We start from the raw sequence: 26,917 nt of genomic DNA, 5'->3' as shown, positions 1-26,917 counted from the left end.
TAGACATGTAAAATTGGGCGTTGGAGTCTCTTGGGCCAAAAACTTAATGGCAGTGACTGAGAAGGCAGCAAAAGAGGAGATCCTGTTATCCCAGTTCTTTTCCTTTTTCCTACACATTTAAAAATTATTTGTGGGACACTTGAGAGTGGCAGTGAGGCTGAGATGGGAGGGGGGAAGAGTAGGTGTGAGAAGGTTGCAGAGTTTAGGTAGGGATCAGGAGAAGAGGCAGGATTTATGTGTAAGTGTGTTTTGATGCTATTTTCTGTAAATTCCTGTACTGGGAATTTAATTTCATACAGTTTTTAGCATATGGGATTAATATATTGGTGAAGCAGACGTATATAGCTGTCCAGTATTAACTTTTTTCAATTTTCTGCTACTCCTAAAATCCTGCTAAACATAATTTGCTAGAATTACCAGTGTAATAATTTATCCTAGAACTCTAAGTTTTCCTAGACAAAAATAGTTTTCTACTTCGTGTTACCTGAACTAAAAATTTCACTGGACGTTCAGTGTTTTTAGAATGCGTTGAGTTCTCAAGCAAAAGGTACTTTAGTTTGAAGAAGTAAATTAATATAGGGTGAACTCATTTGGATCAGAATCCCAAGAAAATAAGGAGATAATTTAGAGGAAACAAAACAGATTTTATGACGGATTTCAACAGATGAAAGGGGCTAGTTAAAAAGATTTCACAGGAAAAACCATAGTTGATGCTTGATTGGCTTTAAAAGAAATTTCCTGATCATTTAAAACTGAGATATTCACCATTGTAAAAGAAAATCCGAATGTTGGCTTAAACAAAAAACATAATTAGGAAAATAAGTCTTGCCCAAAGCGACATATGATAAATTCCAAAACCAGATGTCAATTTTTTTTTCTGATTTTCTTGTGTTGTAGACAATCTGTTATTTGTATGCATTTCATTATCCTTGATGATCAAGGGTTGGCTGTGTGAAGAGAGGTTCATAAAGGTTGACTGAATTTAAAGAAGCAGGCTCAGGCTTTACGAAGAGGCAGTTCTCCTACACAGATGGATTGAGACGGGGAGTTAGAATTTTAATCAAATACATAACTGGAGGAAACAGTGGCTCAAAAGAAGGATGTAAGACAGATTACCTTGGCCTTGGACAGGTACAGAGAAATAATAAAAGCTTGCCAGAAGTATGATCAGAAAGGAAGGGAATGGAATACATCTTGTCATGAAAGGAAAGAGGAATAAATGGAAAAATGCCCTCTGATACCTCAGCAACAAGAGAGAGTAATGAAACTTCACGCCCTTCTTGATTGGGGTTAGAAACATCATTATAGGTATTGCTACAAACTGACAAGATTTTTTATTACATTAAAAAATGTAGGCCAGGTGTGGTGGCTCATTCCTATAATCCCAGCACTTTAAGAGGCTAAGGCAGGAGGATCACTTGAGCTCAGGTGTTGAGACCAGCCTAGGCAACATAGACCTTGTTTCCAAAGAAAATCAAAAAATTAGCCAGGTATGGTAGGCGGCTGTGGTGCCAGCTACTTGGGAGGCTGAAGTGGGAGGATTTCTTGAGCCTGGGAGGTCAAGGCTGCAGTGAGCTATGATCGTACTGCTGCGCTTCAGCTTGGGCAACAGAGCAAGACACTGTATCAAAAAAAAAAAAATCTTGAGGGAGAGTGATGGAGTAAATTATGAGCATTAATTATAATTATGAGAATGTAAAATTTTAAATTGTCAGAAATTAAAGAGGGATTCACTATAATATCATGGCCTATTTTGAGTTAAAGGGAGGGATACATTATAAAAAACTGAAATTATTAACTGAATTTCTGGATTAATTACTGATATGAATCAAGCAAAACATTTGTTAACAGCGTGCTGTTTACGTGTGCCGAGATGGATGCCAAAAGTCGGGGACGCTGGTCCATGTTCTTACGGAGAACAAGATTATAAAAATTTTAAGGGAGATACACATGCAAAGATAAACAATTACCAGACAGCTGGCAAGTGCCAAATTCAGGTACAAAAGAGAAAGAGGGCTCAGGGAGGTAATCTTCATAGAGATAATAGAGTTTGACCCTGGCGTTAAAGATTGGTTAACATGTGTATGGAGAAAGGGAAGTGGCGGAGGTCAAAGGCAGAAGGTATTCATTCACCCATCTCATTCAGCAAATTTATGCTGAGCTTCTACGAAGTGCTAGATCCTGGCCATACAGTGAAAAATAAGAGAAGGTTTTTGCCCTTACATAACTTACATTCTAGTGGGAGAAGACAGGACAATAAACAAAGACAATAAGCAAGTAAACAGTACATTAAAAAAGTAATATTAAATAGTGGTAAGTAGTAAAGGTAATGATCAGGGTCAATAAATCGTACTTATTCTGTGAATCACTTGCTTTGCCTATCATAGTCTAATGAATAGTCTTCATGTTACAACTTTTTAATATTCATGTACAGTCCCAATGAATTTGAATAAAATCTACACATTAACCAGCTTTTAAAAAAAGAAACGTGAATTAAAGAAAAAGAAACCTGTGTGACTTTTTTCGGTCAAGGCATGGAAACTTAGTGTTTTTTTTTTTTGTTTTTTTTTTTTGAGATGGAGTGTGTCTTGCTCTGTCATCAGGTTGGAGTGCAATAGCGCCATCTCGGCTCACTGCAACCTCCGCCTCCTGGTTTCAATCGATTCCCCTGCCTCAGCCTCCCGAGTAGCTGGGACTACAGGCGTGTGCCACTGCACCTGGCTAATTTTTTTTTGTATTTTAGTAGAGATGGGGTTTCACCATGTTGGCCAGGATGGTCTCGATCTCCTGACCTCGTGATCCACCTGCCTCGGCCTCCCAGAGTGCTGGGATTACAGGTGTGAGCCACCACGCCTGGCCAGAAACTTTAGATTTTTTTTTTTTAATGCCTCATTAATTTATTCATAATTCTTTTGCTGCCATTTGCTAAGAATCTCATGTTTTTTACAATGAGATTAATATCATTGTTTACTGTTCAGTTAGGTTTTTCATGTATTGGGCTATATTCTTAGGTTAGACTCTTTCTGTTAGGAACAATAATCACAATAGTGTCATAAAGTGAAGCTAAATTCCAGAGATTGTTTTGTATGGGAATATACAAAAGAAAAGATGTACAGACAATAAACTGTTGGGCTTAATTACCAGTAGGTAAACTAGGGTAAGGGATGACATCTGTTCAGCTTTTGTCCCGATGGCATATTTTTTTCCTGTATTACCCCAAATAGTAAAAACCTAAAGCAAAAATGTTCCAAAATGGGGAAGTTTTGATCTTTCCTGTGGTTATTTGACTACCAGATTTGTTTTGTTATTGTTTAGAAGATGTCCTTCATAGTCATCAACTAAAAACTGATATTATCAGGAGCTATTTCATGTTTTGGGGCACAGTTTGTTCTTCTTAAGCATTCTTTAAGAAATATGTGCCCTGGCCGGGCGCGGTGGCTCAAGCCTGTAATCCCAGCACTTTGGGAGGCCGAGACGGGCAGATCACGAGGTCAGGAGATCGAGACCATCCTGGCTAACATGGCGAAACCCCGTCTCTACTAAAAATACAAGAAAATTAGCCGCGCGAGGTGGCGGGCGCCTGTAGTCCCAGCTACTCGGGAGGCTGAGGCAGGAGAATGGCGTGAACCCGGGTGGGGTGGAGCTTGCAGTGAGCCGAGATCCGGCCACTGCACTCCAGCCTGGGGCACAGAGCAAGACTCCATCTCAAAAAAAAAAAAAAAAAAAAAAAAAAAAAAAAGAAATATGTGCCCTTCACTCTTTTTGCAGTTTTAAATTTAATTTTTTTTTTTTTTTTTTTTTTTTTTTTAAGAGATGGGGTCTGTCTCTGTCACCCAGGCCGAAGTGCAATAGAGCAATCATAGCTCACTGTAGTCTCAAACTCCTGGGCTCAAGCAATCTTCCCGTCTCAGCCTCCCAAGTAGCTGAGACCACAGGTGCATGCCACCACGCCTGCCTAATTATTATTTTTTATTTTTATTATTTTTATAGAGATGGGGTCTCTCTTTGTTGCCCAGGCTGGTCTCAAACTCCTGGCTTTAAGCCGTCCTCCTGCCTTAGTCTCTGAAAGTGATAGGATTACAGGCACAAGCCACTGTGACCAGCAAAACTTTTTTATAGGTGAAATTGAGGTGAAGGATTTTAAAAAGGGTTGATATTAAGTGTGTCTATAGAACCAAATCCCTCAAGAATTATTTTGTGTGCACCTAACCAATTTTCATCTATAAAATACTTGAGATAAACCTACGGGAAACAATTTCAATACAAGGTAGGAAATTCTTTAGTGCTCTCTTGATTTCCTCCTAAACTAAATGCTTGATTTATTTAATTGTTTTCAATTTTTATTTTTTTGAGACATGGTCTTGCTCTGTCACCCAAGCTGGAGTGCAGTGGTGTAATCACAGCTCACTACAGCCCTGACCTCCTCGATTCAAGGGATCCTCCCACCTCAGCCTCCCAGATAGCTAGGACTATAGGCCTGTGCAACCATACCTAGTTAATTTTTTATTTTTTGTAGAGACAGGGTCTTGCTATGTTGCCCAGCTGGTCTTAAAACTCCTGGGCTCAAGCAATCCTCCTACCTCGGCCTCCCAAACCACTGGGATTACATATGTGAGCCACCGTGCTTGGCCTTAATTTAGAAAAGAATTACAGCTATAAATGCACTGGGTCTGTGGTATGTGTAATAAAAGTTAGTCTCACTTGTACTCCTCAAAAATATTTGGTTTGGGAAAGACAGAAGAATTCAAGTTTGTTTTAATGTCTGTGTATGTTGGGGTGGTGGGGCAAATTGCGTTTATAGAAAAAAGATAAATTGTAATGGTATGGCAAGATAATTAATATTTAATATATCCATAATTTCTCTTAAATGGGGAAAGATGTGTAGAGAAGTATATGCTACTTATTGTATACATTGTATACTAGTTTTTTAAATATACAATTTATATCCTAGGATAGTAGAGTAAGTAGGCTTTTGATAAATGTTTGCCGAATAATTTGAATCAGTTCTTACTACTGTTGCTTTTTATAGCAGTTCTGTTATATCTCTAGCTTAGAGCACTGTGTTTTGAGCTTTGAGTTGCAGTTTGCCAGGGGTTGACTTACAGTCTTGGGTGTGGACTCTTGTTTGAGCAATAGGCTTACTCTAGAACAGGGTCTCTGACCTCACCTCCAGCTTTGACTCTGTGGCTGACCTGACTTCTTCCTTTCCAAAATGATGGGTGGTGGTTTCCAGTCACCTTTTTCAGCTCATAGTGTAACAGCTCCTTCCCTCCCCGAGCAGCTGAGCTGTGTCCTCTTTGGATCACTTCTCAGAACACTAAGGTATATGTATCGCCATGCTGGCTTATTTTGTAGTGGGTTTATTTGTTGTTGCTTGTTTTTTGTTGTTGTTGTTTGGTTGGTGGAGAAGAAAATTCCTTGGGAAGATAGTTCTTGACTTGTTTGTAAATTGTACATGGTATATGAAGCATAGTATTATTTCCTCTTCCTTCCTAGCTTTAGTTAAACATCTTGGGTTCACTTGAAAAAGAACTGGTCAGTGATATTTTGATAATACCCACCAACCAAAAACTAACAAAGACTTTTTTTGAGACAGTCGGGAAACTTGAAAATGGAATATATATTAGGTGATATTTAGTAATTACAACCGTAATATTTTTAGCTATAATAGTGGTATTGTGGTTATATTAAAATATTTTCATGTGTTAAAAATACATATAGAGGTACTTATAGGCAAAATAAAATGATGCCTAATACTCATTTTAAAAAACTTCAGGATGGGCCGGGCACGGTGGCTCAAGCCTGTAATCCTAGCACTTTGGGAGGCCGAGACGGGCGGATCACGAGGTCAGGAGATCGAGACCATCCTGGCGAACCCGTTGAAACCCCGTCTCTACTAAAAAATACAAAAAACTAGCCGGGCAAGGTGGCGGGCGCCTGTAGTCCCAGCTACTCGGGAGGCTGAGGCAGGAGAATGGTGTAAACCCAGGAGATGGAACTTGCAGTGAGCTGAGATCCGGCCACTGCACTCCAGCCTGGGGACAGAGCGAGACTCCGTCTCAAAACAAAACAAAACAAAACAAAAAAAACTTCAGGATGGGCACAAACACACAGAAGTGGGAAATGAATAAAAGAGTATTGGTAAATTTTTGAAAATTGTCGAAGCTGAGTAATGGGTAAGTTGGGGTTTATTTTCTGCACATTTGTGTATATTTGGAAATGTCCCTAATAATGAGTTAAAATATATAACCAATTATAACTGTAGGGTAAGAAATTAAATGCAATAAAATTATGTTGTTGGGTTGGGTGTGATGGTTCATTCTTGTGATCCAGCACTTTGGGAGGCTGAGGTGGGAAGATCGCTTGAGGCCAGGAGTTTGAGACCAGCCTAGGTAGCATGGTGAGACTCCATCTCTGCTAAATAAAATAAAATAAAATAAAATTATATGCTTGGACATTTAAGCTAATTGGCTACTCAAAAATCTACACTTGGCTTTTTTTTCTTTTGAGACCCAGTCTTACTCTGTCACCCAGTTTGGAGTGCAGTGGCGCAATCTCAGCTCACTGCAACCTCTGCCTCCTGGGTTCAAAAGATTCTCTCCTGCCTCAGCCTCCCAAGTAGCTGGGATTGCAGGCGTGCGCCACTACGCCAGCTAATTTTTGTATTTTTAGTAGAGATGTGGTTTCACCATGGTGGCCAGGCTGTTCTCGAACTTCTGACTTCAAGTGATCCACCTATCTTGCCTCTCAAAGTGCTAGGATTACAGGCGTGATCCACTGCTCCTGGCCTGCACTTGGCATTTTCTGTAAGTTCTGTTTCTAGTAATAAAATTTTAAGAATAAGGAAAATTTCGTGATATATCATAAGACACAGGCAGGCATGGTGGCTCATGCCTGTAATCCCAGCACTTGGGGAGGCTGAGGTGGGCGGATCACTTGAGGGCAGGAGTAGACCAGCCTGGGCAACATGGTGAAACCTTGTCTCCACAAAAAATACAAAAAATTGACTGGGTGTGGTGATGCACACCTGTAGTCCCAGCCACTCATGGGGCTGAAGTGGGAGGATCACCTGAGCCTGGCAGGTCAAGGCTGCAGTGAGCTCTGTTAGCGCCAGTGCACTCCAGCCTGGGCAACAGAGTGAGACCCTGTTTTGAAAACAAGAAAACAAAACATCATAAGAAGTGTTTAAAATGCTTAACTTTGAAATCTTGTAATAATAATGTACCTTGTCGTTTATGAGTCACTTTTACATGTTTTGTCTCTTTTATCCTTAGAAGACATGAGTTATCCATTTTACAGATGAGGAAGCTAAGGCTTTAGAGAGAGAAAGTAATTTATTGAAATCCTAGAGCAAGTAAGAAGTGGTGCTAGAATTAGAGCCACGATCTTCTGATTCATATTCAGGTCTCCACTCTTATATACATATATGTAAAAGTGCTCTTTTGTTGTACTATAAACCAATGGTTTTCAAACATTTTGGTCTCAGGACACATTTATACTCCTAAAAATTTTTGAGGACTCCAAAAATCTTTTGTTTATATAGACTATATCTATCAATACTTAACATTAGAAATTAAAACTGAAAAATGTTTAAAATATTTATTTAAAAAATAACAAACATTATGCCAGGCACAGTGGCTCACGCCTGTAATCCCAGCACTTTGGGAGACTGAGGTGGGTGGATCTCATGAGGTCAGGAGTTCAAGACCAGCTTGACCAACATGGTAAAACCCCATCTCTACTAAAAATATAAAAATTAGCTGGGTGTGGTGGCGGGCGCCTGTAATCCCAGCTACTCAGGAGGCTGAGGCACGAGAATCGCTTGAACCCAGGAGGCAGAGGTTGCAGTGAGCTGAGATTGCACCATGCACTCCAGCCTGGGCGACAGAGTGAGACTCCATCTCAAAAAAAAAGAAAAGAAAAGAAAAGAAAGGAAAAGAAAAAACAAACATTAGAGGGTTGATAAAAATAAGATACTTTTATGAAAAAGATATTCCAACACACAAAAAAATCTGGTGAGAAACATGGCATTGTTTTATGTTTTGCCATTCTCTTTAGTATATTTCTTTATAGAAGATAGCTGGGTTTGCATAATTGCTCCTGTATTCAATCTGTTGTGATACGTTGGTTGATATGTGAAGAAAACTTGGCTGCCCACAGATACATAGTTGAAGAAGGGTGGGGTATTTTCATAGTCTTTTCATGTAATTGTGAATATTTGTGTTACATCAAAACTCAACAATTGGTAAATTCTTTTTTTTTTTGGAGACAGAGTCTTGCTCTGTCGCCCAGGCTGGAGTGCAGTGGTGTAATCTCAGCTCACTGCAACCTCCGCCTCCCGGGTTTAAGTGATTCTCCTGCCTCAGCCTTGCGAGTAGCTGGGATTACAGGCGCGTACCACCATGCCCAGCTAATTTTTGTATTTTTTTAGTAGAGACAGGGTTTCGCCATGTTGGCCAGGCTGGTCTCAAACTCCTGACCCCTGACTAAAAAAATACAAAAAAATTAGCCGGGCTTGGTGGCGGCGCCTGTAGTCCCAGCTACTCGGGAGGCTGAGGCAGGAGAATGGCGGGAACCCGGGAGGCGGAGCTTGCAGTGAGCCGAGATCGCGCCACTGCACTCCAGCCTGGGCGACAGAGCGAGACTCCGCCTCAAAAAAAAAAAAAAAAAGGAAAGCTCAAGTTACATCATTGGCAACAGATATGGCCCTTTTTTTTTTTTTTTTTTGAGAGACAGTCTCGCTCTGTAGCCCAGGCTAGAGTACAGTGGTGTGATCTTGGCTCACTGCAACCTCTGCCTAGCTCAGACTACAGGCATGCAGCACCATGCCTGGCTGATTTTTTTTTTTTTTTTTCTGTATTTTCAGTAGAGATGGGGTTTCGCCATGTTGACCAGGCTGGTCTTGAACTCCTGGCCTCAAGTGATCTGCCTGCCTAGGCTTCTCGAAGTGCTGGGGTTACAGGTGTGAGCCATGGTGACCAGCCCAATATTGTCGTTTTTTTTTTTAAAGTGACAGGTTCACTTTAGTCATTTTAGAGAAAATGTCTGCCAGATACCAAAGTCTGAATAACCATAAATTGTCTGCTAGTCAAAAAAGCAAAAATGGTGTCCTATGAAAAAAACTTGTAAGTCAGACGATTGCATAAATGCTTTTCCCCAAGGTAGTCATTGTACTTAGGTATGCAGCAGAAGTGCTTTATGTGTGCTTCCTATTTCATCATACAGAATATTAAAAAGGCCGAATTCTCAAGAGTTGACATTTTAAAAATTAATACTTTTTATTATTTTATCAAGGATGTTGTTAAGTAAAACTGGCTTTTTTTTTTTTCATTATACTTTAAGTTCTGGGGTACATGTGCAGAATGTGCAGGTTTGTTCCATAGGTATACATATGCCATGGTGGTTTGCTGCACCCATCAACCCGTCATCTACATTAGGAATTTCTCCTAATGCTATCCCTCCCCTAGTCCCCCAACCCCCAACAGACCCCAGTGTGTGATGTTCCCCTTCCGGTGTCCGTGTGTTCTCATTGTTCAACTTCCACTTATGAGTGAGAACATGCGGTATATGGTTTTCTGTTCCTGTGTTACTTTGCTGAGAATGATGGGTGAAACTGGGTTTTTAAAAAATGATAGGCAGTGAAGAATATACAAGTACGTGTTTTATTAGCTGTCAGAGTGATAGATACATCATCACCACATACCATGCATCCTTGATTCACTGTTGTACACTCATGAGGGAATGAAAGTGAAGAAGACAGATAGCATCTTCATATTATCAAAAATAGTTTTATAGATCCCTTGAAGGGGTTCCTTTCTCATCTCTGGATCACACTTTGAAAACTGCTGGTGTAAACTAGTAACATGTGCTGACATCTTTTTAGAGCAGGCTGATACACACTTTTTTTTTTTTTTTTTTTTAAGATGGAATCTCACACTGTCACCCAGGCTGGACTGCAATGGCATGATCTTGGCTCACTGCAGCTTCCACCTCCCAGGTTCAAGCGATTCTCTCACCTCAGCCTCCCAAGTAGCTGGGATTACAGGCACCCTCCATCATGCCTAGCTAATTTTTATATTTTTAGTGGAGACAGGGTTTCACCATGTTGGCCAGGCTGGCCTTCAACTTTTAACCTCAGGTGATCCACCTGCCTCAGCCTCCTGAAGTGCCAGCTGCGCCTGGTCTGATACACGCATGTAAATCAATAAAGTAACATGTCCAACTTAGTTGATGAATTTGTCAGGGAGAAGGGACTATACTAGTGTGTAGGATGAGCTATGTGGCCTGGAGACCATTATGAGTGGAAGATCATATAACATCAGAGCGTGTTGGATGAAGGGTAGACAGAAGGGAAGAGTCAGTGAGAGCACTTTATAACATAAAAAAGTGAAAATTTGCTTTTTTTTTTTTTTTTTTAAATAAAAAAGCACTGTGGCCACATATATGCACACATACCTATTCATACTTACTTATATTTGTATTCAAAATCTGGGGTACTGAGTCATTTTTTTTCTTGGATGACGGAATGGGAGAGGTGGTAACATACTTGAAAGGAGAATGGACTTCTCTTGTCAGTCGTTTGTTTCATCCAACTGGGGAGACTGTTCACTGTTTTTTTCTTTTTTTCTTTTGGGAAAGCTAAGGGATGGCAGAAGATAAATGAAAGAAGAAATGGTAAGAGAAGAGTGCAGGGAGTAGGCATCAGTGATTATGGAAATAGCTGTAGGCACAATGAGGCTGTGGACAGAGAGTGGAGCTAAGCATGGAGGGCACAGAGGAAGACTACAGGGTCAGCTGGGCTCCCCTGTGTGCTGGACCTGGAAGAATGGAGCTGAGGAAGTGCAGGGCTAGGTGCAACAGGAGTCAAGGAGATGCACATATAATTGAAGGATTTCTATCAAAACACGGTTAAAATAACTATAATAGATAGTCTGCCTTTTAATAACTTACCAGTATTCCATTTCTGTTAGTAGAAATTGTGTCTTCAGTTATACAGGGGAAAGCAGCAGTGCCACTTTTTCAGTCATCTTGATGACTGGGTTGTATCGCTAATGATGATGTTGATGGTAAAGAAGGCTAAAGCTAAAATTAGGTTTTGGCTTTTGGGCACTTACTCATATTTCATTGAAAATGAAAGACTAATTGTATTTTTATTTTAATAGGGAAAGATATACATATGTGCATATTGTCTGTAATTAAAGTACTCTCAGTACAATGCTCTGAGGAAATGCCCAGGTATTTCATTAAAATACCTCCAGCAATCCCAACCAAAAAACAAACTCAAGTGAATTTTGTGGTAAATGAATGGCTTGTGTGGTTTTAGATGCTGCCAGTGATTGTCTCATTATATGTAGCTAATGTGATGTTCAAAGAGACACAGTTACAATGGGGGTGGGGTGGGGGTTTCCAAGTACCAAGTGTTAGGGAGTATGGTATTCACTTGCTTGGAAAAAGTAGTTTTATTGAAGTTTTAAGTTATTGTGAAATCAGTGGAGATTTTTATATGGCAATGACCCTAATTCACTCATTAAAATAAGTGCATTGGCTTTAATAGGCATTTTTCTGGGCAAAAAATATATTTAGTCCATAGGGTCCTTGTTACCAGCATGAATAAGTAGTTAGTGACTTCTGTGAGTAAGGCTTTAGAAGGGATGCAGTGAAGATGCATATGGCCTTGGTCATCAGGAGCTTATGCTTGTTTTTAGCATTTCTTTATGGATTACTATTCACAGTTTAAACAAAACACGATAAAAGACTCATTTTTATGCCCTAGGGGTTTTTCAACTTGGGGTCCATCACCCTAGTCTCTGCTTTTTCTAGGCCAAGAGATAAAGTCATGATTAGAAGTGGAGGACAAGCCGCTTGAAATCCCCTGCTGATGATTTCCCCTTTTCTCCATGATTGCAGACCTGCCCTGCTTACTCTAAGAGCAGTGTGTTAGCTGGCTGCTTCTGTGGGATGGTTTGGGAGAAGGAAGATAGTATCCTGGAGCAGTTCTTGACACCTTTAGATTATAAAAGGTTGGGAGGAACACAGCAAAAAAAAGTAAGAGATTTATTGCAAAATCTTTCTTTTTTTTCTTTTTCTTTTTGAAACAGAGTCTCACTGTGTCGCCAGGTTGGAGTGCAGTGGCAGATCTTGGCTCACTGCAACCTCTGCCTCCCAGGTTCAAGCGATTCTCTTTCCTCAGCTTCCCGAGTAGCTGGGATTACAGGCGCATGCGAGTAGCCAGGCCCGGCTAATTTTTGTATATTTAATAGAGATGGGGTTTCACCATGCTGGCCAGGCTTGTTTTGAACTCCTTACGTCAGGTGATCCGCCTGCCTCGGCGTCTCAAAGTGCTGTGATTACTACAGGCGTGAGCCACTGTGCCTGGTCAACACTTGTTTTTAGCTGTACTAATGGGTGTGATGTGATACCTCATTGTGGTTTTAATTTGCATCTCTCTGGTGATTGGTGATGTTCAGCATCTTTTCAAATAGTTGGCCATTTATATATCATCTTGGGAGAAATGTTTATCAAGTCCTTTGCCCATTTTAAAATTGGATTATTTTAGATTTTTGTTGAGTTGTAGGATGCCTTTTTTAAAACTGTGAATCAGCTACTTAAAACTCACAGATTAGATGTGATATAGTTCAGGGATGCAAAAATGGAGTGAGTGGAGTAGAGTAACTCATCTCTGCTTCTCCTGCTCTTACCAGTACTGCTTAGTCAGGGTTTCATACTCCCAAGAGGATTTGGAGGGCTCGGGTTGATTCTCTTCTTCTTCCCTCTTCTCATTATCCGTAAACCAGAGGGATGGACTAGGTGATATCTAAGGTTTCTTCCAGCTCTAAAATTCTAAATTTTGCAACCATTGCCTTTTACCAACTAACTTCTTGTGTCTAAGATTTCCTTGGAATCTCAGTAGTATCTAACTCTTACACTGAGAAATCTTTGCTGCCAGCAAATAGCTAGAAGGTAGCACTCCACCAAAGCTTTGGTGGATCTTTGGTTTTCTAACTTTTGATCTTACTTTCCTGCTTATAGCATGGTATCACCTCAGAATCCTGGGCTTAAATGTTTGTTTTTTAACTGCTGCTGTACACAAGTCCTGTGGTGGGTATGTCCTAGAGTGGTAGAGCTTGTACTTGGGAGGCCCTGGAGATACATGGTAGTATGTTTTGCGATTTTTTTTAAGCCTACTCACGGTGATAGGGAAGTAGAAGGTGAAAAGTTCATTGGACGGTGTATTTTTGTTTTTTGCTTTTTTTTTTGTTTGTTTTGTTTGAGACCGAGTCTCGCTCTGTCGCCCAGGCTGGAGTGCAGTGGTGCTATCTCAGCTCACTGCAACCTCTGCCTGGGTTCACGCGATTCTCCTGCCTCAGTCTCCTGAGTAGCTGGGATTACAGGTGGGCGCCACCACGCCTAGCTAATTTTTGTATTTTTGGTAGAGATGGGGTTTTGCCATGTTGGCCAGGCTAGTCTCGAACTCCTGACCTTAGGTGATCCACCCACCTTGGCCTCTGAAAGTGCTGGGATTACAGGCACGAGCCACCACGCTGGCCTGTTAATTGTTTTAAATACGTAGAGCAAACAAAAGCACCAGTCCAAATTCACCGAATTTTTATTTCTGTTAAGAACAAGCTATATTTTCATGCCAGGTTTAAAGAAATATTTCTCAACCGATTTATTTATTCCTTGTCCATGGCTGTCATATAGACAATGATATCATAATAGTAATTAAAGGTAAGAAATAATGTGATTGTGGTTGAGGTTTAAGGGTACTGTTAAGATATAATTATTTTTAGGTTTCAAGCCCTGATGTTTTTAACTTTTCATGTCTTATAGATAGTATCTGACAGATAGCCAGTCTTTAGGAGCTTATTTTAGTTATGGAGTTATATATTATTGCCATATGGTGCCATGACTTAAAATGTTCTCATGCTGACAGTACTATAGGAGGAATAAAGTAAACAAGCAAAATCCAGTAAACCAAATAGGAATGGGTGAGCAATATGTAGGGTGACTCAGAATGCATGAGATGTTGGTAGTGCTTACACTAGAACACAGCGTATCTATCTATTGTTGTCTTTGTGCTTGACCATCTTGTGACATCTCTATTGCTTTCTGGCCTATTGCCAGGTCTTGATGATGGAACATTGCCAGTCCCTTCTTACAAGATACTAAAAACACCTGAGTGTGTAAATAGCAGAGGTAATGGAGGGACTGAGGCAGCTTCAAAGAACTACATTGTGGAAAGTTGCCATAATGGTCAGAGCCACCCTTGTTCATTCATTCTTAACCTCTGTTATACAATAACTCAAGGATTGAAATATATTTGGTAGTACTATGACAGTTTCATTGCAAAATACTATCTAGGCCCTTTGGGGCTACTTATCACCATCCCTCCCTCTGAGCATAGGCTGGTCATTTAATTGTGAAAAAACAACCACCAAACACAGGTAAAGTAAAAAAGATAAAACAGACCTATGGGTGATCATTAGTAGACCAGAATTCATTAACATAATCATTATCCAGAGGGTGTAGAATTCCCCCCCCCCCAAATGATAGCATTTCACAAATTTATAACATTGTATAAAGAACTCTCAGATGTTTTCATTATCCATTTATTTTGCATGGGAAATACAACTTATTTTTATAGTGTAATTTCATTTGGGTTTCTAAAAGTACATGATGTTACTGTTATTACATCAATATCACTTATAACAAGTCTTTTTCCATTCAGATACTTCAGAATCCGCATGTTAAATATTAGATTGGTACATTATGGCTCTGGAACTGTGATTTGGTTACCATTTCTCTTACCTGCTTTGAATTTGGTGGGGAAAGATTTGCCAGGAAATGAGACTGAAGCTGTCATATAGTTTTGGCTACATCGTAGTTTATAGGATATCATTAGACTTTATTTATCCATGTACTCTCTTATCTGTTACAGGGTAACTTAAGATTTGACCATGATTTGTTTTTGAATTTTTTGGAGTGATGGAAATGTTCTGCATCTGGGATTGTGGTGATGGTTACATTACCATGTACATTTGGTCAAAACTCATAGAACCGTACGCCAAAAAACATTAATTTTACTTTATGTAAGTTAAAAAATAATACTTTAAGAATAAATGTAGTGGCCAGGTATGGTGATTCACGCCTGTAATCCCAGCACTTTGGGAGGCCAAGGCAGGCAGATCACCTGAGGTCAGGAGTTTGAGACTAACCTGGCAAACATGGTGAAACCTTGTCTCTACTGAAAAAAAAAAAAAAAAAAGAAAATTAGCAGGGCGTGGTGGTGCGTGCCTGTAGCCTCAGCTACTCAGGACACTGAGGCATCAAGCTGAGAATCGCTTGAACCTGGGAGGCGGAGGTTTTCAGTAAGCTGAGATCACGCCACTGCACTCTAGCGTGGCGTGCAGTGAGAATCTGTCTCAAATTCTGTCTCAAAATAAAATAAAGTAAAAATCAATTTAGTAAGATTATTGGATGCGAGGTTGTTGTGCAAAACCTGTATTTCTATGTAACAGTAATAATCAGAAAATGAAATTTTTAGATGCTATTTATAATAGCATCAAAAATATCAAATGCTGGTAATAATTCTAAGAAAGAGACCTGAAACTTTTATAGAAGTTTATATAAGTGGATTCTAAAATTCATATGGCAGTACAAATGGCAAGAATAGTCAAGGTAATACTAAGGAAGACCAAAGTTGTAGGATTCACACTATTGAATATACAGTGTGGAATAAATAAATAGATCAATGGAACAGAATAGAGTCCTGAATCAGACCCACATATATGTAGATACTAATTTATGATTAAAATGGTACTTTACAGCAATGTGGAAAGAAAGATCTTTCAATAAATGATCCTACATCATTTGCCTATCCGTATGAAAAAAAAAAAGAAAACTAATTTTGGTCCTTGCTTCCCTTCATTTACAAAAATAAATTATAGGTTAATTGTAGCTCTCAATGCACAAGGTTAAAAAAGAAAAGCTTCTAGTGGTGTTCAGCCCCATTAGTCATCAAAAAATGCTGAATGAAACTACAGTGAATTACCACTACACACTGACCAGAGTAGCTAAAATTGAGAAACAAACAAAAACTTGAAAATACCGGTATCAGCATGGATGTAGAGCAACTAGAACCCTCATGTATGGATTCTGGAATGGTAAATTGGAATAACTATGGAATACTGGTTGTATCTATTATACGAAAGTGTTACATACTCATCATGCCTCTAACCTAGCCAACCCACTCGTAGGTATATACCCAGCAGAAATGTGTACTTATGCTCCCCAAAAGACATGCCCAAGAATGTTCATAGCAGCACAATTCATAATAACTCCAAGCTGGAAACAATCTACATGTCCATCAGTGGAAGATTAGATATACATTGTTGTATATTCAGTGAGATACTATGTAGAAGTGAACATGAAAAACCTCTTGCTACTTACAACAACATGGATATGAACATAATTTTGTACAGAACATTTCAGACACAAAAGAACTCAAAAACAGGCAAAACCTCAGCCATGGTATAAGAAGTCAGGATTGTGGTTACCTTTGGGGAGAGAGATTAGTAATAGGAAGACATATGAAGCCAAATTCTGGAGTGCAGGTGGGTTTCTATTTCTTGATCAGGATGGTGGTTACATGAGTATGTTAACCTTATAAAAATTCTTTGAGCTGTACATTTCATGATTTGTGTATGCTTATTGGCATATATGTTATACTTGAGTTTTTACAAAATTTATTTTTAAATGCTTCGAGTTAACCATAGGAGTAAATGGCATACAAGATTGTATTAGTTTCCTTTTTCATTAGTAAAGTTTGTATTATCAGTGCTGTAAGGGAGAAAATTATTTATGTTACAAATAACTGGCCCCATAAACAAATAGAGTAGACTTAGATTCTTTCTTAACCAAATCCAAACATTCCTAGGCTTCTTGAGTTTTTCATTGCTTTTTTTTTCTAGGGATAAACCAATTCTTTTTTTCTGTTCACAAAAGAATATATTTTTGGAAGTCGTTCTGTATCAGACATCTCTCTTTTTACATGTCCGTATGGTATATACTACATTGATGTAATATATTTAGCCAATTTATCACTCATTAACTTTGAAGTTGTTTCTTTTTATAGTTATAAACATGTTACAGGGGAAAATATTTCACATAATATACTTTTGGGCAGGTATTTATGTAAGACAAATTATTGGAAGTAGAATTTTTGGATCTCAGATTATGTGTGTTTTACTAACTTTTTTTTTTTTGAGACAGAGTCTCTCTCTGTCGCCCAGGCTGGAGTGCAGTGGCCGGATCTCAGCTCACTGCAAGCTCCGCCTCCTGGGTTTACGCCATTCTCCTGCCTCAGCCTCCCAAGTAGTTGGGACTACAGGCGCCCGCCACCTCGCCTGGCTAGTTTTTTATATTTTTTTTCGTAGAGATGGGGTTTCACCGTGTTAGCCAGGATGGTCTCGATCTCCTGACCTCATGATCCGCCCGTCTTGGCCTCCCAAAGTGCTGGGATTACAGACTTGAGCCACCGCGCCTGGCCTTTATTTACTTTTTTATCTTTTTGTTTGAAAATAATTTTAAATTTACAGAAAAAATAAAAGAACAGCATATACTATTACCAGTTTGCTCCCTTTGTTTTATTACTTGCTCTCTCTCCATATTTATATATGATATATTTTTCCAAACCATAAGTTGCACACATCATGGCCCACTATCCCCAAGCACATCAGCAGGTCTCCAAAGAACAAGGACAGTTTTCTACCCACAGTACAGTTGTCAACCCCAGTAAATCTGACATTGATTTAATACTTCTAACCAGCCCACACGTGTATTTCATTCAGCCCTGTAAGTTGACACAACATTCTTCATAGCATTGTACTGTCTAGTACAGTCTTAGTTTGGGTTGCTATAACAAGTAACCTTAGACTGGGTGGCTTATAAATAACAAATTGTCGTCTTACAGTTCTGAAGGCTAAAAATCTGAGATCAGAGTGCCAGCATGGTCTGGTTCTGGTGAGGGCCCTCTTCTGGGTTGCAGAGTACCAGTTTCTCATCATATACCCAAGAAAGCTTGCTCTCTGGGGTCTTTTTTATATAGCATTAATCCCATTCATGAGAGTTCCACCTCATGACCTAGTTACCCTTTAAAGTCTGTGCCTTCAGATACCATCACAGTGGACTTAGGGTTTCAATTTAAGAATTTAGTGGGGACACAAATATTTGGTGTTGCATACAGGGTCCAGTTGAGGATCATGTTCTACATTTACTTGTCATGTGTCTTCAGTTTCTTTACATCTGGAGTAGTGCCTTGGCCTGCCTGCCCTTTTTAAAAATGACAGTTTATTGAGATACAATTCATATACCACAAAATTTACCATTTAAAAAGAGTTGAGATATAGTTTCAGTTGTAAAATTCGTCTTTGAAAGTGTGCAATGCCGTAATTTTTAGTATATTCACAGTTGTGTAATAATCACCACTATCTAATTCCAAGACGTTTTCATCACCCCCAAAACAAACTCTATACACATTAGTAGTCATAACCCATTTCCCACTCCCAGCCCCTGGCAACCACTGATTTGCTTCCTGTCCCTATGCATTTGTGCCCTTTCTGGATATTTCTTTCTTTCTTTTTTTTTTTTTTTCTTTTTTTTGAGATGGAGTTTCGCTCTTGTTGCCCAGGCTGGAGTGCAATGGCGTGATCTCGGCTCACCACAGCCTCCGCCTCCGCCTCTGCCTCCGCCTCCAGGTTCAAGTGATTCTCCTGCCTCAGCCTCCCAAGTAACTGGGATTATAGGTATGTGCCACCATGCCCGGGTAATTTTGTATTTTTAGTGGAGATGGGGTTCCTCCAATGGTCAGGCTAGTCAAGAACTCCCAACCTCAGGTGATCCGCCTACCTCGACCTCCGAAAGTGCTGGGATTACAGGCATGAGCCACCACACCTGGCCTTTCTGGGTATTTCATGTAAATGGATTAATATGTGGTGTTTTTGTATCTAGTTTCTTTCCCTTAGCGTAACATTTTCAGGGTTCCCCCATATTGTAGCTGGTATCAGTATTAATTCCTTTTTATGGCTAAATAATATTCCATAGTAGGGCTATACTTCATTTTGTTTATCCATTCATCAGTTGATAGAATTTTTTGGCTATTTATAAATCTGCTGTGAACATTCTTATACAAGTTTTTGTGGGTATATTTTCTTTTTTCTTAAATAATTTATTATTTTAGATTCGGGGGTATATGTGCAGGTTTGTTACATGTGCGTACATTTTCAGTGCTCTTGTATTTACATTTTAATCTGGGTGTTTTATCTTACTTTACATAATTTTTTTTCACTGTTATTTCTTTCTAGGGTTTGTGGTGGAACACATGTAGACAGAGAAATAGTTGTTAGGAAGACATAGACCTGGTAGTTTGTCACTCTGAAGTGGGCTGTCAGCTGAAAAGCTTGAGGACCATGGGGCTAGACAGACAGCTCATTCCAACTGCAACTATCATAGTGACCAACTCATGAGAATTTATGCCATTTACCTACCTTACTGGGCCTTCCAATAAGATGGACTAATTTTAATAAGAGTTTCTTATTTTTCCTCCTTAACGCTTTGTGGGAGAATACTGTTCGGTGGAAATAATGTCAGTGTAATCTTGTCAAGGCCTGTACCTCTTTTATTCTTCTCTTCATGTTTGTATTTGTGTGGGGCGGGGGACTGTGTGTACCTGGGGTCCAAGGGAAGATGAATTGTCTTCCTCTCTCCCTTATCAGTGCCACAATGAGAATCAGCAGCTGGCCAGGCGCAGTGGCTCTCGCCTGTAATCCCAGGACTTTGGGAGACTGAGGTGAGTGGATTGCTTGAGTCCAGGAGTTCGAGACCAGCCTGGGCAACATGGTGAAACTCCAGCTCTACTAAAAATACAGAAATTAGCCAGGTGTGATGGTATGCACATGTAGTCCAAGCTACTCGGGAGGCTGAGTTGGGGAGATCACGGGAGCCTGGGAAGTTGAGGCTGCAGCGAGCCATGATCAGCACCACTGCACTCCAGCATGGGCAATCAGAGTGAGCCCCTGGCTCAAAATAAAAAATAAAAAGAATCAGCAACTGTCTGCCTCCTGAAGAGAGATGAATATGTGCTAAGTGACCTCCTGGCAGGAAGCAGCCAGCCTTCAGGGACCAGCTGACGGGAAGTTGTCTCCAGAATTAGGAGAAGTTTGCTGGCTGGTGGTGTCCCTCCAAACCTCTTGGCCAGAGGTTATTTGTGAATACAAAGAGATTGTGTAGCACCCTAAGGAGTTGGGGTAGGAGAGCATCCAGAATAAATATATAGGTGAGATTGACCACCTCCTCACCTCCTCCTGTTGACTTCTAGACGTCACTGCTAGAAATCGTGTCCCCCCCACTCTTGCCACGTAATCTCACTGAGCCTTACAGATGTCTTATGAAATCGCTTTAAGTTTTGTCCTCCAAAAGTTCCTTGAGCAAAAAGCTTTGTACAATATAGATATTCAAAAACTGTTGTGTAAGTGAATGAAGCACAAGTTAGACCCACTGTACAAGGAAAATAGCTGAATGAGCATTTTCTAATCTAGTGTTCTTTGTATTGTATGTTAATATGTTATGAAAACTGACTCTGGTTAAAGACCATCTTTAAAAATTTTATTTATATTTTTATATATTTTCAGACAGGGTCTCACTCTCTTGCCCAGGCTGGAGTGCAGCGGCAATCATAGCTCACTGTAACCTCTATCTCCCGGCTCAAGCTCCCCAGTAGCCCCAGTAGCCTCATAGCAACCTCCATCTCCAGGCTCAGCCTCACTAGTAGCTGGGACTATAGGCCCCTGTCAGCACATCCGGCTTATCTTTTTTTTTTTTTTTTTTTTTTTTTAAAGTAGAGTTGGGTCTCAGTATGTTGCCTAGGCTAGTCTTAAACTCCTGGCTTCATTTTCTGTCTTTCTGTCTTTTTTCTTTTTTCTTTTTTTTTTTTTTTTTTTGGATACAGAGTCTCAGTCTGTCACCCAGGCTGGAGTGCAGTGGTGCAATCTTGGCTCACTGCAACCTCCGCCTCCCGAGTTCAAGCGATTCTCCTGCCTCAGCCTCCTGAGTAGCTAGGACTCTGCTACCATGCCCAGCTAATTTTTTGTGTGTTTTTTAGTAGAGACGGGGTTTCACCAAGTTGGTCAGGCTGGTCTTGAACTCCTGACCTCAAATGATCCACCTGCCTTGGCCTCCCAAAGTGCTGGGATTACAGGTGTGAGCTACCGTGCCCCTTTTTTGTTTTTTTAAATAACTGCTGGCCCAACCTTGAGAAGGGTGGTGACGTCTTTTATTTAATGTAATATAGATTGTTTGGCTGGAGGCCCAAATCTTGGTTTCCATCATCGACTTAAGTGAAGTTTTACAGGATTGGATTAGAGAGGAATTCTAAAGGACTGTATGCCCTTGTAATGGTGATTAGCCGTTAGTAATGGGAAATTCCTGGGTGGAGATATTTGTTTAACTTGCGTTCAGAAGCCAGTGAACACTGAGCTCTATCTCCTCCCAAGCTTTAACAGTCTTTCCTTGACACATCTACATCTAAAAATTTGTAGATTTTTAAGAAGAAAGATTGGAAACTAGATTGCTTCACCCATAAACCCTGTCTTATTAAACCCTAATTGGGTTCTGTGCTGCAGCATACCCTTGCAGTCTTTTGTTGGGTATCATAAGTGAATTGTTGTGCTCCTTTATTATTATTCAAATTATAGAGGCTGTGACATTGGAGAACTGGATCTCTTACCTAATAAAATGTTCAGAATTCCAGACTTTAAACATAGAAAGCATCTCAAGTAATAGATTAATCACAGTGTTACATGTGCCACCAGATTTCTCCTCTGCTCTTAAACTGCCTTCCAGGTGGCCTGTCCTTTGTGACAGTTCTTTAGGAGAGGGTAAAGGATCCACCTCTGCTTGTGTGTGTGAAAGATACTGATGCCTGGGCCCATTCCTCAGAGATTCTGATTTATCATTCTGAGGTACATATGGATATTTAAGAGCTCCCAGGTGATTTTAATGTGTAACCAAGGTTCAGAGCTACTCTGTTAGTCAAAATGCTCCTTCATTTAATCATGTACTGAGTTGTTCCCTTTTTAGCAAATGTTGGAATTCCCAATAGGTGGGAGGATTACCTGAGCATTTATTACATACTTTATTACATATTTTATTACATACTTTATCTTACTGTATTTTCATGGTGACCCAGTGAAGTTGACAAGCATTTGCTTCCAGGGTTCCTCCCCCCCTTCACTAGAGTCCTGCAGGGGCTGTTGCATCACCATTTGGTTCTCTATTTCATGCCTGGCATTTCATCTGTAACTTTATGGCAGGCTGGCATTTTGGTGAGGCCAACTCTCCAAAAGCCCCAGCCACACACATCAGGTGTTTAAAAGAGTGCATTATTTCTCATCTTTTGAAATCTATTGCGTTCTGTGTTTTTCAGGAGCCTATTAACATTTTCAGAATGTTTGGTAAGCTCTCTAGGATTGGGGAAAGCACACTCCCTAGAAGCGAATTTCTCTCTTCCACCACTGATGAATTGTGTGACTTTGAATAAATATGTAAATTTTGTAAAAGGGACATTATTAACCTATCAGAAGACATGCACTAGACTAAATGGAAGTCCATCTTCGGCTATGAAATTTCAGTAGTCTTTGACCTTCTTGAATGACATGATGTGACTGATTTCCCATTTCTCCTCTTACCATTATTTTCAACTGAAATCCAGCTTTTGTGCCTCTATGTCCTCCAGGTAAGAGAGACTGAAAATCAGTAGGTCTTGACAACTGATTAAATGTGAACATTGAGAGAAAGACCAAAGATGTGTTTAGGACAGATGTCTTTAGCCAGGCATGGTGGCGCACGGTGGTGCAAGTTTTCAAACTTGCCTGATTCTCCGAACCTCCTGGGGCATTTGTTAAATATGCAAATTCACAGGTTCCACTCTAGACCCACGAATCAATCTCCAGAGGTGGGCCTGGTTGGGCATTTTTATCAAGTTTCTAAGTGATTCTTGTGATCAGATGAAAGTGGGAAAGTGTGCTATAGGAAATTGAATCTAGTTGGTGCTCGATAAATGAACATATTATATGTATTCCATTAGCTCATTTAATTTTTTTCCTGGAGTTTTACAGATTAGCTAAGATCCACACCCCAGAATTAATAGAACAAACACTATTTGCAAGAGAAAAAACTGAACATTTATTATCATGTTGTACTTAGAGGGGCTTTCAGTCTCTGATACTTAGTGATGCTTACATGACGCTTAAATATGTTGATAGCAAATGGTGATAGGTTTATTTTGAATGTATTTCATAATCTGTCCATTAGATAATTAGACTGTGGAGTTTGTGAGCATATTCTTAGGGTCTATGCTGTGGACTATGTTTTAAAAAGATGAGATGGTGAAATTAGATATTTTGGCATTTAGGCATTGAGTTTCTTAATAGACAATTCTATGGTCTGCTTTATACTAAGTTTCACGAATAGCAAGCTTACTGTATTTGTAATGATTTTGTTTATAATTTTAATTTTGAATATGCGTTCTTTGATACTGAAGGTTACGTTTGGCAAAGGAACATTGCCCGATACTGTATCATACATAGTTATGTTGCTTTGTGTAGAATACATATGAATGTCTCGTACCTTGTAGCATGGCTGTCATAGGGCTGTGTAATTACATTTAAAAACTTTTTAAAAATTTGCTCACACTATAGTCACTGTTGGATGAATGTCATGATAGTGTATTAAAACTCATTTAGGTTTCACTTTGACTTCCACATCTTTTTTTCATGACGTGACGTAAGTTATGTCTGATTAAAAAAATATATAGTTTTCTGTTATGAAAGTTATCTGTAAAATAGGAAACTTAGAAATTACAGAAAAATATATTGAAGAAAGTCATCCTTGAAGAAATGCCAACCTTTGGAGTCTACCTATTTTTTTTTTGAGACAGAGTTTTGCTCTTGTCGCCCAGGCTACATCGAGTGCAGTGGCGTGATCTTGGCCCACCTCAATCTCTGCCTCCTGGGTTCAAGCAATTCTCCCGCCTCAGCCTCCCGAGTAGCTGGGATTACAGGCATGCACCACCATGCCTGGATAATTTTTGTGTCTTTAGTAGAGATGGGGTTTCTCCATGTTTGTCAGGCTGGTCTCGAATTCCCGACCTCCGGTGATCCGCCCACCTCAGCCTCCCAAAGTGTTGGGATTACAGATGTGAGCCACCGCATCTGGCTTTTTTTTTTTTTTTGAAACGGAGTTTCGCTCTTGTTGCCCAAACTGGAGTGCAATGGCAGTGATCTCGCCTCACTGCAACCTCTGCCTCCTGGTTTCAAGTAATTCTCCTGCCTCAGCTTCCTAAGTAGCTGAGATTGCAGGCATATGCCACCACGTCCAGCTACTTTTTGTATTTTTAGTAGAGACAGGGTTTCACCATGTTGGCCAGGCTGGTCTTGAACTCCTAACTTCAGGTGATCCATCAGCCTCAGCCTCCCAAAGTGCTGGGATTACAGGCGTGAGCCACTTTGCCCGGCCTATTTCAGCCTTTTATTATGCCTGATTATTCTGGTTTATAAACAGTGACCTAATTAGTAAAACTTGAGCCTGTACCTAGTGCTCATTTTTCTTTACATTAGCTTATCTGAAGCCAGGACAGAATAAGATACTGAGATATTATCAGATATTATTATGGTGGAATAATAATTCAATAATGTAGTCTAGATAGCCATTTTCATGGGTACTTTCAGTGCCCATGACGTATAATAAGGGTATATTCTGTGCCAAGTACACTGCCTTGGATTTAGACTATTAACAATCTCTTGGCTCTCAGGTTTTATAGTTACCATTCTAGGCTGAGCGCATCCATAGATAACTAAAACTATATGGTACTGTAAGGAGACTAGTCAGTTAGTCTCCTTACATCTATTCTCTCCTCACCTCAGTCCATTCAAAATAGAGTTACCAGAGTGAAATTCTCTTAGTAATGTTCTTATGTTATTTTCATAAAGCTTACAGTGGCTTAGATGGCTTTAGACTTCCAGGATACTTTACCATCTAGCCCCTTTTACTCCACCAACTTATTTTGTTACTTGCTGATATAATCTGTAGCTGGGAAAGCCTGCATACAGTTTGTTATCCCTCTGCCTTTGCTCATGCGTGTTCTGCATCTGGAATCATCTTCCTCTCTTCTCTCTGACAGTTCATGTCCCTGTTTTCTTTCAAAACTCTCTTTGAAATTTACATTTTTCGGGAAGCCTTTCTCTTTGACTTGCTGGACATCCCACCGGCATGTTATCTTTTTATATTGGTTCAAAATGTCATTTTCAACATTTACTCAACTAATTAATATCAAGGACTTGCCATCTATTCTGTTTTTCCCTGCATTGGGTTAGAAACCTAATTTAACTTCACCACTGACATATTGGTATTTTAGAGTGGGAAACTGAGAATTTTGATGGGAAGGTGTTTGCTGCTGCCGCAGGTAGTGTGCCTGAACCCAACTGACATCACACCCAGAATGTATGGAGGGCCAAGTATAGTACTATGTAAAGATGACAGAATAACCTCTTAAAAAAGAAAAAATAAAATCAAAAAGAATAGCAAATAGAAACACCATTCTCTCAAACTTTGATTTGTAGAAGCAGATGTTTTGTAAAAAAAAAGTTTTTTTCCCCTTAGACTCATTGATATTTCTCTTCTTCTACGGGATATAACCCATTACTATTTGTTTCGCTATTAAGATTGTTTGGGAAACCCTTCTAAAGAATTAGACAATAGTGTTACTGGGAGCTAAGGTAAGGAGAACTAACGGCTCACCCGAGGCTGGTGGAGGAGGACGGGCAGGGCTGAGCGGCTGAGCCCTGGCACAGGTGTCTGTCCTAATGTGCCAGGCAGACTCTTGATGAAGCCAGCTTTTTCCTCATGTGCAGAGGTTACTTTCTGCTTTTAGAATCTGAGCACTAGATTATAAAGTAATTCAGATCTTGTTTGTTTTTTAAATAATCTAGTGTGAAAATCCTGAGAATTTGTGTTTTCCTGTGAGGCTCAGGTGAAAGTCTGTCTTAGTATCTGGAACATCAGGTATTTAAGGGCTAATATAAATGTAAAATATTGAATTGATGATCTTTACTTAGTATAACCAACCATGTATGAAACACCAAACTGGAAAAATTTTACCTCTCTCCTCCAAAATAAAACTTTTTTTTTTAGAGTAACAAATCAAAGATTTTAAAGGCTGATAGATGATAAAACACCTGAATTCATGGGTGACTGTCTCAAACAAGTCTAGAAAATATTACTTGTTATAATAGCAGTACATCAAGGGCCTTGGCAGTTCCCCCTCAAAAAATGGAAAATGAATTAATGATAAGAGCTTAACATCAGACAGGAAGAGGCTTGGTTATAATCATGAAGAGAGAAATTAAGATGAATATGAGGAGGAAGAAACAGCAAAGCCTCTAAGGACAAAAAAGGGTACAGAAACTACAGTTAGGTGATGTGATGGAGCCGAATTAGAGAAAAAGATGAACAGTGAAAAGGACAAAGTGGAAAAAGTAACCAAGGGATGAGGACAGAGAATGTGCCGGCTCCCGTCTGGGGCTACTCTGCTAGCCTTTAGTGTCCTTGCTCTCCTGTGGTGCTGTGATTTCTTCAGCCTAGGTCTTGGCCTGTCACTTTGTCCCTGATACAGCTTCCTGGTATCATTAACTCTCAGGGCCCCAGCAGGGGGAAGTGTGCGGACAGATGCAATGACTTAAATTAGCACAGCCTAGGACCCTGCGGTGAATGAACAGCGATGCTCTTGCTGCCTTCCTCTGCTACCTGGCCGCCCTTTCTTTTTCCCTTACCTGGTGGAGTAACAGGCCCTAAAGGGGTCTCCTGC

General features: G+C 39.9%; 1 protein-coding gene across 11 annotated transcripts in view; it reads left to right on the top strand.

The window, feature by feature from the left end:
- DUSP16 (dual specificity phosphatase 16) overlaps nt 1-26,917 on the top strand; it is a 91,375-nt gene that overhangs the window by 2,813 nt on the left and 61,645 nt on the right. The window contains exons 1-2 of one of the 11 annotated variants that reach the window (XM_077953653.1): nt 19,778-19,846; nt 22,481-22,789. The exons of 9 other annotated variants lie outside the window; for them this stretch is intronic. The gene's annotated coding sequence lies outside the window, so the exon portion shown is untranslated. Of the gene's footprint in view, nt 1-19,777; nt 19,847-22,480; nt 22,790-26,917 lie in introns of those variants that run through there. One more of the 11 variants, XM_077953649.1, reaches the window with a different exon arrangement.

This window comes from Macaca mulatta, chromosome 11, assembly GCF_049350105.2.
Source record: "Macaca mulatta isolate MMU2019108-1 chromosome 11, T2T-MMU8v2.0, whole genome shotgun sequence".
In the NCBI taxonomy this organism is placed as follows: domain Eukaryota; kingdom Metazoa; phylum Chordata; class Mammalia; order Primates; family Cercopithecidae; genus Macaca; species Macaca mulatta.
The sequence above is the reverse complement of the archived record's forward strand: the minus strand, read 5'-3'. Positions and strand labels throughout refer to the sequence as shown.